An 11,583-nucleotide genomic window follows, 5' to 3' on the forward strand; every position below is an offset into this window, starting at 1 on the left:
TTTCTCCATTTTCTTTTTTTTTTGGGGGGGGGGCATTGTTGGTATGCTTTTAAAAACCCCTTCTGTTTCATTTGGTTTAATCCCCCCCTGCTTAACACTATTCTATTTACATAACCACTTCATTCTATTTACATAACCGCTGTTAACAAGCACCACCCTCCCTCCAGGGCATTGGTGGTTCAGTGATAGAATTCTTGCCTGCTCCGCCCCCTCTCCTTGTCATACCCTGATTTTCACCAGTCACTTTTCTCTCCACCCTCTCTGCCTCGCATCCTGTTCCCACCCTACTGGGCTAGTATATTTATAAGGACAAGATTGTTTGTAGTTTTAGTTTAGCTTAGCTTGGTATAGATTGTGCTGCATCCTGCATGAATAAAGAGATACTGCGTACAACCCAGCCATGAGTCCCTGGTCGTCTGTTACCCGCCCGTGAAGCCAGCCCGGCGAAAACAACAGGGCATAGCCCATCCTCATAGGTATAAAGTGGTATCTCAGTGTGGTTTTAATTTATATTTCTCTAATGATAAGTGAAGTGGAACATTCTTCATTTATATGTGACCCATGTGTATAATAACTTCTTTAGAAAACCGTCTTAAGATCTTTTGTCTAGTTTTGATTGGGTTAAATTGAAGTTAAGGATTTCAAAGATCTTCACAGATCTCTAGTTTCTGTTTAAAATTAGATTTTAAGAAAAGTCAGCTGTTAGTTAGAAGTAAAGTATGTCATTTACTTAGCCCTCAAGGAGCTCAATGGAAGATGATTTTGCATTAACCTTGCAAATAAATGTACACTGTAAAAATGGTAATTAGAAATGAAAGGAGACTTCCTGGGTATGCTAAGGAGAGAAGGCTCTGGAATGAGGGGCATGTTCAGAGCCTCACTGGAAAAAACAAAAAGGTGTATCCTCCCCCCACCACCACCCCCAAACTCAGTCCATGGAGCTTCTTCTGAAGTTGGATGTGTCTCAAACCATTTTCCATGTCCTAGAAAGAAGAATTCACCTTTTCCAGGGTGACAGACAGCCTCTCTGCTGTAAAGAGTCTGAAGTGGAATTCCAAGACTGTGACTAACTGTGAAGAATTTCTCAAAAAAGAGTGCCCGTTGGCTATGGAGTTACAGTGCTGAATCCTCCATTGATATTTCATGGTGGGGCAATTTGGCAAGAAGTATTGGGGATGCTTTATTATTCAAATTAACGTGCATGGATGAGAATCTAGGTGCACCTATGCATTGTAACATGAATGTATTGGTAAAAGGGGGAAAAAAAAGACTCTTTTCTAACAAGGGCCTTATTAGAACCTGGAAAGTCACTCTCCCCCATCTTTCTGGTATCTGAAAAGTGTGCCCTACTTCTGCCCGAGAGACTGCAGGCTTCTTGAAGAACTTATCATTCCCTAATGATTCTGACTTTCATAATTTAAAAGCATTTTTTTTTCCTGCTGGCTACATTAAAAAAGGTTTTTTTTTTTGTTTGTTTTTTTTTAATGTTGTCAGAGGTAGCCTCCAGGCAATTGAATGCTGCTTATGGTCCATAGGACACATAGTGTTTAAAATGTTCCCGGCTGTCTCTCTCTCTCTTTCTCTCTCTCTCTCTCTCTCTCTCTCTTTCTCCCTCCCCCCGCCCCATGCTGCCCTGGCTGTGGAGACTTAATCCAGCATGTCTGTAAATATCCCCTCCTCATTTGACCGGAAATAGAGCGCAAATTGGATCAAATAGCATTTCCTCACTCTCCTGACAGCTTGGATTTTTTCTTTTAAGAGACTTTGACAAGAGTCAGGGCCAAATTATTAAATCTTCAGTGTGACTCTATCTGTTCATAAACTGTTAATGAACTTAGAAAATTGGGATCTCATCTGGCAGACAGACTCATTTTGTCTGACAAACAGCTTAAAAGTATTTGTAAACAAGAACAAATTGGGATTTTTATTTTTCAAGAGCCCCTCTGATCGGTAGATGTGCACTTTAGAGATTTATTCTTCTTAAACTTCTTGGTGGTGGCAATGAAACACTAGGTTTCTTCTTGTTTTGGTTACTTCCACTGTATAAGTTGTCTTCCTGGTCGATCTCTCACACAGTAGCCTTTCTAAAATTCACTAGTATAGTGTGTAACTGGAAGAAATGAATGTTTAATGTGCTTTGAATCTCCAAGTGGCTTTACTGAGCTGCTGGGGATCTTTGTACCTGTTTTCAAATTCAGATAATGGATAGTAGGCTAAAAAAGCACGTGTATATTTTATATGTTTGTGTGTATGACATATGTGTGTGCACACATATACATAGCTACATATGCAGTTCACTCTTGAACAATCTGGAGTTTAGACTTCCACAGTTGAAAATTCATGTCTAAGTTTTGATTCTCCACCCCCACTCCACCCTTTTTAATTGCCACCAGCATTATTACTGGGGCTTAGCTCCTACACTGATTCTTTTCCCTTTAGAAAAACAATATAGGGGCCATGAGGTAGCACATCATTGGGTTAAGCCCAAGGATCCACGCAAGGATCCCAGTTCTAGCCCCTGGTTCCTCACCTCCAGGGGGGTATCTTCACAAGTGGTGAAGCAGGTCTGCAGTTGTCTGTCTTTCTCCCTCTCTATCTCCTCTTCCTTTCTCAGTTTCTTTCTGTCTTATCCTATTTAAAAATATATAAAATAAAAAGAGAAAAAAATGGCCTCCACGAGCAGTGGATTTATAGTGCCAGCACCTAGCCCCAGCAATAACACTGGAGGCAAAAAACAAACAAACAAACAAAAAACCAACCATATACACATATACACATGTATACACATGCACACATCTGCCTACATACGTGGGGAGCGAGAGAGAGAGAGAGAGAGAGAGAGAGAGAGAGGTGCCAGAAGCCCTGCTCCACTGCTCATGAAACTTCTCCCCCGACTCCAAAAAGTGAGGACCAGGGACTTGAACCTGCTTCCTCACATATATTGACTTGTGCTCGACCAACTGGCCCTGATTCCCCAAAACTGAAGAACAAAGTGCTTTGCTGTTGTCCAGAAGTCTTACATGCAGCAAATGGTTGATAAACACATACTTTGTATCTTGTGTGTATATGTGAATGAATATATATATATATATAAAAGTGAACCAGAGAAAAGAAAATGTTACTGAGAAATCTGAAGAGAATGATAATACATTTGTAACACTATCCTGCTTTTTCAGTACCTTAATTTTGTGATGTCTGTTTACAAGTAAATCTGCATATAAGTCAGCTTGCACAGTTCAGATTTATACTGAGCAAGCATCAAGTGTGCATGTGGTTATATTATGTATATATGATACTATGATATTATATGTAATGAGGTGCTGTGTTCATAGTGAAAATTCTTCTTGGGCTGATTGGCACCTTTAATTCTCATTATAAGTAGGGACTGACTTCTTTGAGGGTAGATTATCACCTTCACTCTCGTTTTCAGTACTCAGTTTCAGTTTGCATTGCACCACCTAAATTCTGTAGTAGCTGAAAAAAAATCAAGTTAGAATATTAGGATTTACCTTCAATTTCTTTTTTTAAATATTTATTTATTCATTCCCTTTAGTTGCCCTTTTTTTATTGTTGTAGCTATTACTGATGTCATGTTTGCTGGATAGGACAGAGAGAAATGGAGGGAGGAGAGGAAGACAGAGAAGGGGAGAGAAAGATAGACATCTGCAGACCTGCTACGCTGCCTATAAGGCGACTCCCCTGCAGGTGGGGAGCTGAGGGCTCGAACTGGGATCCTTATGCCAGTCCTTGTGCTTTGCGCCATGTGCACTTAACCTGCTGCGCTACCGCCTGACTCCCTACCTTCAATTTCTATTCCCTCAAATTTAGAAGAAAATTCAGCCATACTTCACTTAGCTGCCCAGCACACACACACACACACACACACACACACACACACACACACACACACACACACACACACACACACACACACACACACACACCATAAAGGTATGAGGGGGAAAAAGGTGTTCTGCAGTCAAATTGATGATTTTGGATTCTCACTTCATTGTTTTGAGGCTTTGGGTGAATGTCTTATTTCCCACTTCTATAAAATGAGGACAACACTACCTAGTTGACAGGACTGCATTTCAGGGAGACACTGCCAATAGAACACTTAAAATACAGCATTTGACACACAGATACCACTCAGTAGATGATAGAAAATACTGTTAGTATTCATAATTAAACTGTTTCATCCAGCAGCAATAAAACTGTTATTACAGTTGTTAGACAAAGCAACCTTTCCTGAAGGAGTCTGGGTGGGCTTCATAGAAGAGGTGACCGAGGTGGGGCCCACACCTTGGTGGAAATGAATGTTTTCCATTTTTCTGAATTTTCTTTCATTTTTCAGTTTCTTATCCAGATCACTGAATCATTTGTATTGAGTTAGAGAAAAATTTTACCCCAATATCTCTTTCAGGCATAAACTTAATGATTTTAAGTGTCTCCATGTATGGGCTGATTTGCCTTACTGTACATTTGTTCTTATCATGTGTCTTATCCATAGAGCTGAAGTTGCTTTATTTTTTTTTTTCAGTTTCAGTGTTCTCTATAAACGTATTCTACATATTTATCTTGTGTGTATGTAGCACAGTGCATTCTCTTTCTAGGCAGCTGTCTTAGGAGTATTCATGGGATTGCCCATGTGAGCTACTTAGCACAGGGCTTCACACATAGTAAGTTCTGGGTGAAAATCCATTGCCAGGTGAGGAATGGGTCTTCCTGGATGGGCTACTTGACCTTATTTGTTCTCAATAGTCTTGACTGGAAGATTCCTTGATCTTAACACAGGGCCCCTTGTATCTGTTCTCTCTCCTTCTTTGCCTTTGCTGGTTTGGGGAACATGTCAGTGTGAAATCACAGATTTGGAGAAACAAATGTTGTGAGAGGAGCAATTTACCTTCTGCTCTCTTCAAGTGGCGTGGGAAATGAAAAAACATCCAAACGAAGAAAAATTTATTGGATATCAAAACCACCAGGTTATTGATCCTTAAAGCCAGACAGCAAGGTTATGAATTGGGGTGATAAAAAATGGAAAGCATTTAGCTTGCCTTCTATGACAGGGACAGCTTTGTGTGTTGTCACAGCCATTGGGCTTTCCTGACAGCCCCACAACTAATGAACTAGCACTTATTAACTAGACTGTTTACTTTATAGGCTGCATCTGTCTGATGTGTTCTGTGAGTGAGCTATGGCCAAACAATGTACTTTTCTTACAGGAGCCTGGATGCCTGAGATTTAATCTCTGACTTTGAAGGTGTCAGGAACATTAACTGCATGTTCTGACCTGGAGCTAGAAAAGAAAGAGCCGCGAATAGTTCTCTACCTTTGCTAGGAGGGCTTTGTGCCACCTGCATGTTTCTGGGACTAAGACACACTTGCTGACTTCTGACTGCTGTTTTATGGCATCTAGATTTCTATCAGAGGGATGTTGTGGACCAGAGAGAGTGAATGTCCAGTTGAGTCACAGCTGTTGGCTGGGCAGGGCTAGGGCTAGATTTTTTTGAAGCCTGATCTGCTTGCTCTTTCTCTCTTTCTCTTGATTTCTCTTTCCCTTTCAATATTGTTTTCTTTTTAATACTGTATCTATTGATTGCTATTTTGTTTATTTGAGAGAGATGGATACATCAGAAAGGGAGAGAGAGAGCAAGAGAGGGAGACTTAAGGTACTGTTTCACCATTCTCGAAGCTTCTCCCCTGCAGGTGGGGACTAGGGTCTTGAACCTGTATTCTTGTACATGGTAAGTTGTACACTCAACCCCCGTGTCCTACTCTTTCTTTCACAGAGTTAAGACTTGCTTTGGGGCTATCCTGTCCATCTTTCAGCTGCATCAGTTCAGTTCTGTTTTTATATCTGCTCTTTGAGAGGTAACCTCTGGGGACTGGGCAGCACTGACCCCATAGACTATTTTTTTGCCTTTTCTTGACTCTCTGAGGTGTGATGGCTTCCTTTCCTGGCTTTTGCCTAGTGGTGAAAATAGATGTTATGGGATGAATTTTGTGCCCCCCAAATTCATATGCTCAAGGATCAACTCCCAAGATCTTAGAATGTGACCTTATTTAGAATTAGCATCATTGTAGATGTAGTTAGTTCAGATGAGATCATCCCAGATTAAGTGAAGCTGTAATCAAAGACTACTGGTGCTCTTATATACAAGGGGAGATTTGGACCCAGACACATGTATACTAGGAGGATGTGTATAGCCCACAGAGAGAGGAGTTGTGCTGCCAGAAGCCAAGGGTAGACCAGTAGCTCAGAGAACAGAGGCCCCTCTAGTACCTGTAGGGGGAGCATGTCTTGCTCACACCATAGTCTTTGACTTTCATCCCACAAAACTATAGGCCAATACATTTCAGCTGCTTCAACCACTTAGTTCTTGGCCCATGTTACCAAAGTCCTGGAAACCAGTACAGGAACTTACTAAACATTCTACACCAGGAAAGTACAAGTAGTGGACCAGCAAGATAGCTCACTTGGTTCGTGTGCTTTGCCACAGGTATGACCTAGATTCAAGCCTGGTCCTCATGACACTGAGAAAAGCTTCAATGCTCTGGTGTCTTTCTCTCTGACTCTCTACTTTTTTCTACCTTTTTATTTTTTAACTTTCTATTTTTTATTATTTATTTAGGCTAGTGACAGAGAGAAATTGAGTAGGAAGGGAAATAAAGAGAGGGTGAGAAACTTGAGAGATACTTGCAGCATTTCTTCACCACTTGTGAAGCTCCCCACATCCCTGCAGGTAGAAATTAGGGGCTCAGACCTAGATCCTTAAGCACTGTAACATGTATGCTCTACCAACTGTGCCACTGGCCAATCCTGTCTTTGTCTTTACATCTGAAAAAGTCAGCTTGGAGTGCTGAAGCCCCATTGATGACACACACACACAAATATATATTTACCATACAGACAAATTTAAAAAGTAGGCTGTCTTTTTAATTTTTTAAATTTTTTTGTATTTATTTATTTACTTACTGAATAGAGACTGCCAGAAATCAAGGGGGAAGGGGTGATAGAGATGGAGAGAGACAGAGAGACAGACACCTGTAACACTGCTTCACCACTTGCAAACCTTTTTCCCTGCAGGTGGGGCCAGGGGGCTAGAACACACCCGATCCTTGTGCACTCAACCAAGTGCACTAGACTGTCTTCTTATCCTTCTTGGTTCTTGGTCATCAAACTTTCAATCAGTTGATATTCATTGAATAGTTTCTCTGTTCTAGGTAACATTCTGGGTATCTTTTCTTCATATTTAATGTTGACTTCAGGCTGGGCAGTGACAGACCCTGTTAAGCACACATAGTAAGTACTACATTCAAGGATATATGCAAGGACCTGGGTTCTAGCCCCTACTCCTTACCTACAGTGGGGACGCTTCACAAGTGGTGAAGCAGATCTTCAGGTGTCTTTCTCTCCTTCTCTCTATCTCACCCTCCCCTCTTGATTTCTCTCTGTTCTATGGAATGAAAAGGGAGAAAAAAAAAAGCCACTAGAAGCAGTGGATTTGTACTGCTGGCACTGAACCCCTGCAACTGGATAACAAAACTTGGGAGTTGGGCGGTTGCGCAGTGGGTTAAGCGCATGTGGCGCGAAGCACAAGGACCAGAATAAGGATCCCGGTTCGAGCCCCCAGCTTCCCACCTGCAGGGGAGTGGCTTCACAGGTGGTGAAGCAGGTCTGCAGGTGTCTATTTTTCTCTGCCCCTCTCTGTCTTCCCCTCCTCTCTCAATTTCTCTCTGTTCTATCCAATGACAGCAACAACAGCAATAATAATAACCACAACAATGATTTAAAAAAAAAACAAGGGCAACAAAAGGGGAAAAAATGGTCTCCAGGAGCAGTGGATTTGTGGTGCAGGCACTGAGCCCCAGCAATAATAACCCTGGAGGCAAAAAAAAAAAAAAAACATTTGACTTCAGCTCTATAATATGTAACGTGGAGTGTATTGTTTTAGCCATACTGCCCTTGGTTATCTCCTCTTGGTCTTAGGAGTCTTGGGAAGATTAAATGAGAAGTGAATGTTATCAAGTACCCAGCATCAAACTGGGCCTATCGTAGACTGGTGCTGCTCTTACAGAAACTGCCTGTACTCCCCAGGTACCATGTTCTAGAAATTTAAACTCACTCATGATAGTAAAGACACATCCTTAGGTGTATAGAAAAAAGAGGATTAGATACACTTAAAGGAATTGCATTCCCTGCAAGGAACAGATAAAAAGAGCCCAGGTAGCCATAGTGAATGAATGTGGATGAAAGATATGTGGTATTTCGAGGCAGTGGGTGTCATTCATCCATAACGGGGGACATGATACTGATACACACTAGAATGTAGGTGGACTTCAAACGCATTATGTTAAGTGAAAGCAGCCAGAGGCAGATTCCATTTGTGTATATAGTCTCCAGAGTTGGTGACTCCGTAGAGACAGAAAGTAAATTGGTGGTTGTCAGGAGCAAGGAGGGAAGGAAGGATAGGGAGTAATTGCTTAATGGGTATGGGATTTTTATTTGGAGTGGCAAATGTATTTTTTGGAATTGAGGTGATAGTTGGATAATACTGGATGTACTAAATGGCAGTGAATTAATCGTGCTCAGTTAATTTCATATTATAGGGCTTGTACCTCAATTTAAAAAATAAGAATATTCTTATTTAATGATGAGCATATTTATGTGGCCCAAAGCAGGAGAACACTGAGCAAGGACTAGGAGGTATAATTACTGGGAGCCGTTACACAGAGGAATTCAAATACCTTGAAATCGGGAAGTACTTTTGATATTGTACTACTAGGCTTTTTATTATATGTCTTGAAGCAAGTAATGTTTCTATTTAAAATGTTTCCCTTGCTACCCTGTAACTTTTAATTCATTTTCAAAAATATTTTGTCTGTTTATTTTTAATGAGAGATACAGGGAGAAGGAAAGAAAAGAGAAAAAGACCCTTTGAGCGACATAATACAGTGTCATAGGCTGAGTGGCTTGTAAACAATAGGATTTTACTTCTCAGGGCTCTGGTGGGTGAAAGTCTGAGATCATGTAGGAACTCTGCTGAAGGCCCCTTTGCATTTGTAACTTGCTGGCTTCTCTTTGTCAGAAGAGTTCCTTTTATAAGTTCACTAACTGCATTCACCCCTCTCCATAGCCATATTACCTCCCAAAGACTGTCACCCCCTGATGCCATCTTACAGGGGAGTAGGCTTTCAACATAATAGTTTAGGGTGGACAATAACATTCAGTCTGTTACACCGGACAGGAACCAACTCAGCAGTGTGCCATCAAACATGTTCCCCAAGTCCCAAAGCAAAGATGTAACTCTTGGCAGAACTCCCACTGGCTCTGCCACTGGAAATCTTCTGAGTGGTCTCTGGACCCTACTTTCCCCTCCCACCTCACCCAGTCTTTTGTAAGCAAAGTTTCTGGTTTGCTTACATAAAGAGGCTGTGATGCCTGCTTGAGTCTTCAGTAGTTCCCCAGGAGCTATAGCATGAAAGTCAGATTTTCCTTAATTTCGCATTCTAGACTGCCCCAGTATTGACACCCCCACCCCTCCTTCAGCCTCCACTGGACTATGGAAATGTGACCAGATACTGACCCTTCATTCCAGGCTTGCCCTTGCATTTTTTTTTACCCTAACATCTTCCTCTGCCAGGGATGACTCCTCTTTTTGTTCCACCTAGTTTAGCTCAGACCAGATGTTTTCTCCTGAGAACCATACCTCTCCTGCTCCTTTACTATGTTCATGTTTATGGTATCTGTGTCTTTCTGTCCTTCTCCTCATCCTTCTTCTCCTCCCACCCTCTTCCTTTTCCACCTTCTCCTTCTTTCTTATTTGATAGGACAGAGAGAAATTGATAGGTGTGAGGGAGATAGAGAGAGAAAGAGAGACGCCTGTAGCACCTCCTTCACTGCTTGTGAAGTTTCCCACCGGCAGGTGGGGACCAGGGGCTTAAACCCAGGTCCCTGTGCATGGGAATGTGTGCTGTCAACCATGTGCACTATCGCCTGATTCTTTTGTCTGCATCTTTTCTTTCACCTACAGTTTGGATACTGTCCTCCCACACCCACACCACATCCCATGTTACCAGGGCCTTTTATATATGTAGTTCCACCATTCAAAACTGACACTGACAGACAGAGAGAGAGAGAGAGGGAAAGGGAGAGGGAGAGAGAGAGAGAGAGAGAGCACAAGCCAGCCACCTAGGCATGACAGCTTCCCCATGAGCCCTGATGCTCCCATGTGTCACCAGGGCTCAAACCTCTGTCAAGTATATGGCAAGGCAAGCACCTATGAGCTATCTCTCCAGCCCTTGGATTATACACTTATTAAACACATGCTATATCCAGTGGATGGTATGAGTGGGAAAAAGTAGAGGGAAGGTAAAGACATATCTGCCTTATTTTTAAATAATTTTTTTTGCCACCAGGATTATCAGTAGAGTTTGTATTACTTCACTGCTCCAGAAGCCCATCTTTACTCCCTTCTATTCTTCCTTCCATTTCTTTCTTTCCTTCCTTCCTTTTTTTTCAGAGAGAGAGACAGAGAGAGAGAAAGAGAGATGAGAGATGAGAGACACCTGCAGTACTGCTTCATAGCTCAAGAACCCCCCCACCCCCTGCACCTCAATGCAGTCACCATGCATGGCACCATGTGTGCTCCACTGAGTGAGCCACCACCTGGCCCCCTCTGCCTTATTTTTTAATCATTTACCACAAGAGGTATTTATACAAAAAAAAAAAAAACTTAGGCTTCACAACTCAGAAAAAAGAATAGACTTTGTAAGTCAGACACGTAACCCTCCGAGAGTCTGGAAGAGTAAAGTACATTTTTCAGTACTGGCCCTTGTTAAATACATTTGAGTATTTGTTTAAGGAGAATGAAAATGTGAAGTGTGCCTACTTAAATCATCCCTTTCCAGAATATGAAATCAAAAGAATGAGGACCAAAACACTTTTACTGATGGCTTCCCGGGTAGCCTTATGGATGTGATTAAGAGCTGATTTAACATTCAGAAGAACAACATAGAAATCAACCTTCCCTGAGCTGTTGTCTGACCCCAGGAAAAGTGTATATCCTCAGGAAAGATCAATTTGCATTAAAGATCTGTTTGGCAGTGCATGGTTGAAAGAGGTTAATATTGTAAATAGAAATTTCTGATTGCTTCTTGATTCTCTCCTCCCCCCCCCCCTTTTTTTTTTGCTACACCACCTCTGTTGCCCTGAGAGAGCGAACTCTGTGTTCCTGGTGATATGCTCACTGCCTGCACATCAACATATCTATTAGACTAGAGCACCTGCCCTTCAAAGCCTGAATCTAGGTGGGTGGTGTTATAGAAGGGTGTGGACACATGCACTCCATGTCTCCAGATCCAAGGGGGAGTGACAAAGATGATCACAGGTCTCCTGGCAGGTGCCCTATGAGAATAACTGAGCTCTTCCAGGAGGAAAAGAGTCTCTCCTAAAAAAGCAGTGCCTTAGTCCTGTTGCCTCACCACTCTTATCCTGTCTGACTAGATATTCATCTGTGTTGTTAGATGTTTCTTTGTATCCCTAACTTCTACCCACTAGCTGTTTGCAGCTCTCCATTCTCC

At 41.9% G+C, this 11,583-nt stretch overlaps 1 protein-coding gene across 5 annotated transcripts in view; it reads left to right on the forward strand.

Annotated features, from left to right (window-relative positions):
* Positions 1-11,583, forward strand: part of LARGE1 (LARGE xylosyl- and glucuronyltransferase 1) — a 705,604-nt gene that overhangs the window by 149,681 nt on the left and 544,340 nt on the right. The gene's annotated exons all lie outside the window — the stretch shown is intronic.

Source organism: Erinaceus europaeus, chromosome 4 (genome assembly GCF_950295315.1).
Source record: "Erinaceus europaeus chromosome 4, mEriEur2.1, whole genome shotgun sequence".
NCBI classification, from domain to species: Eukaryota; Metazoa; Chordata; class Mammalia; order Eulipotyphla; family Erinaceidae; genus Erinaceus; species Erinaceus europaeus.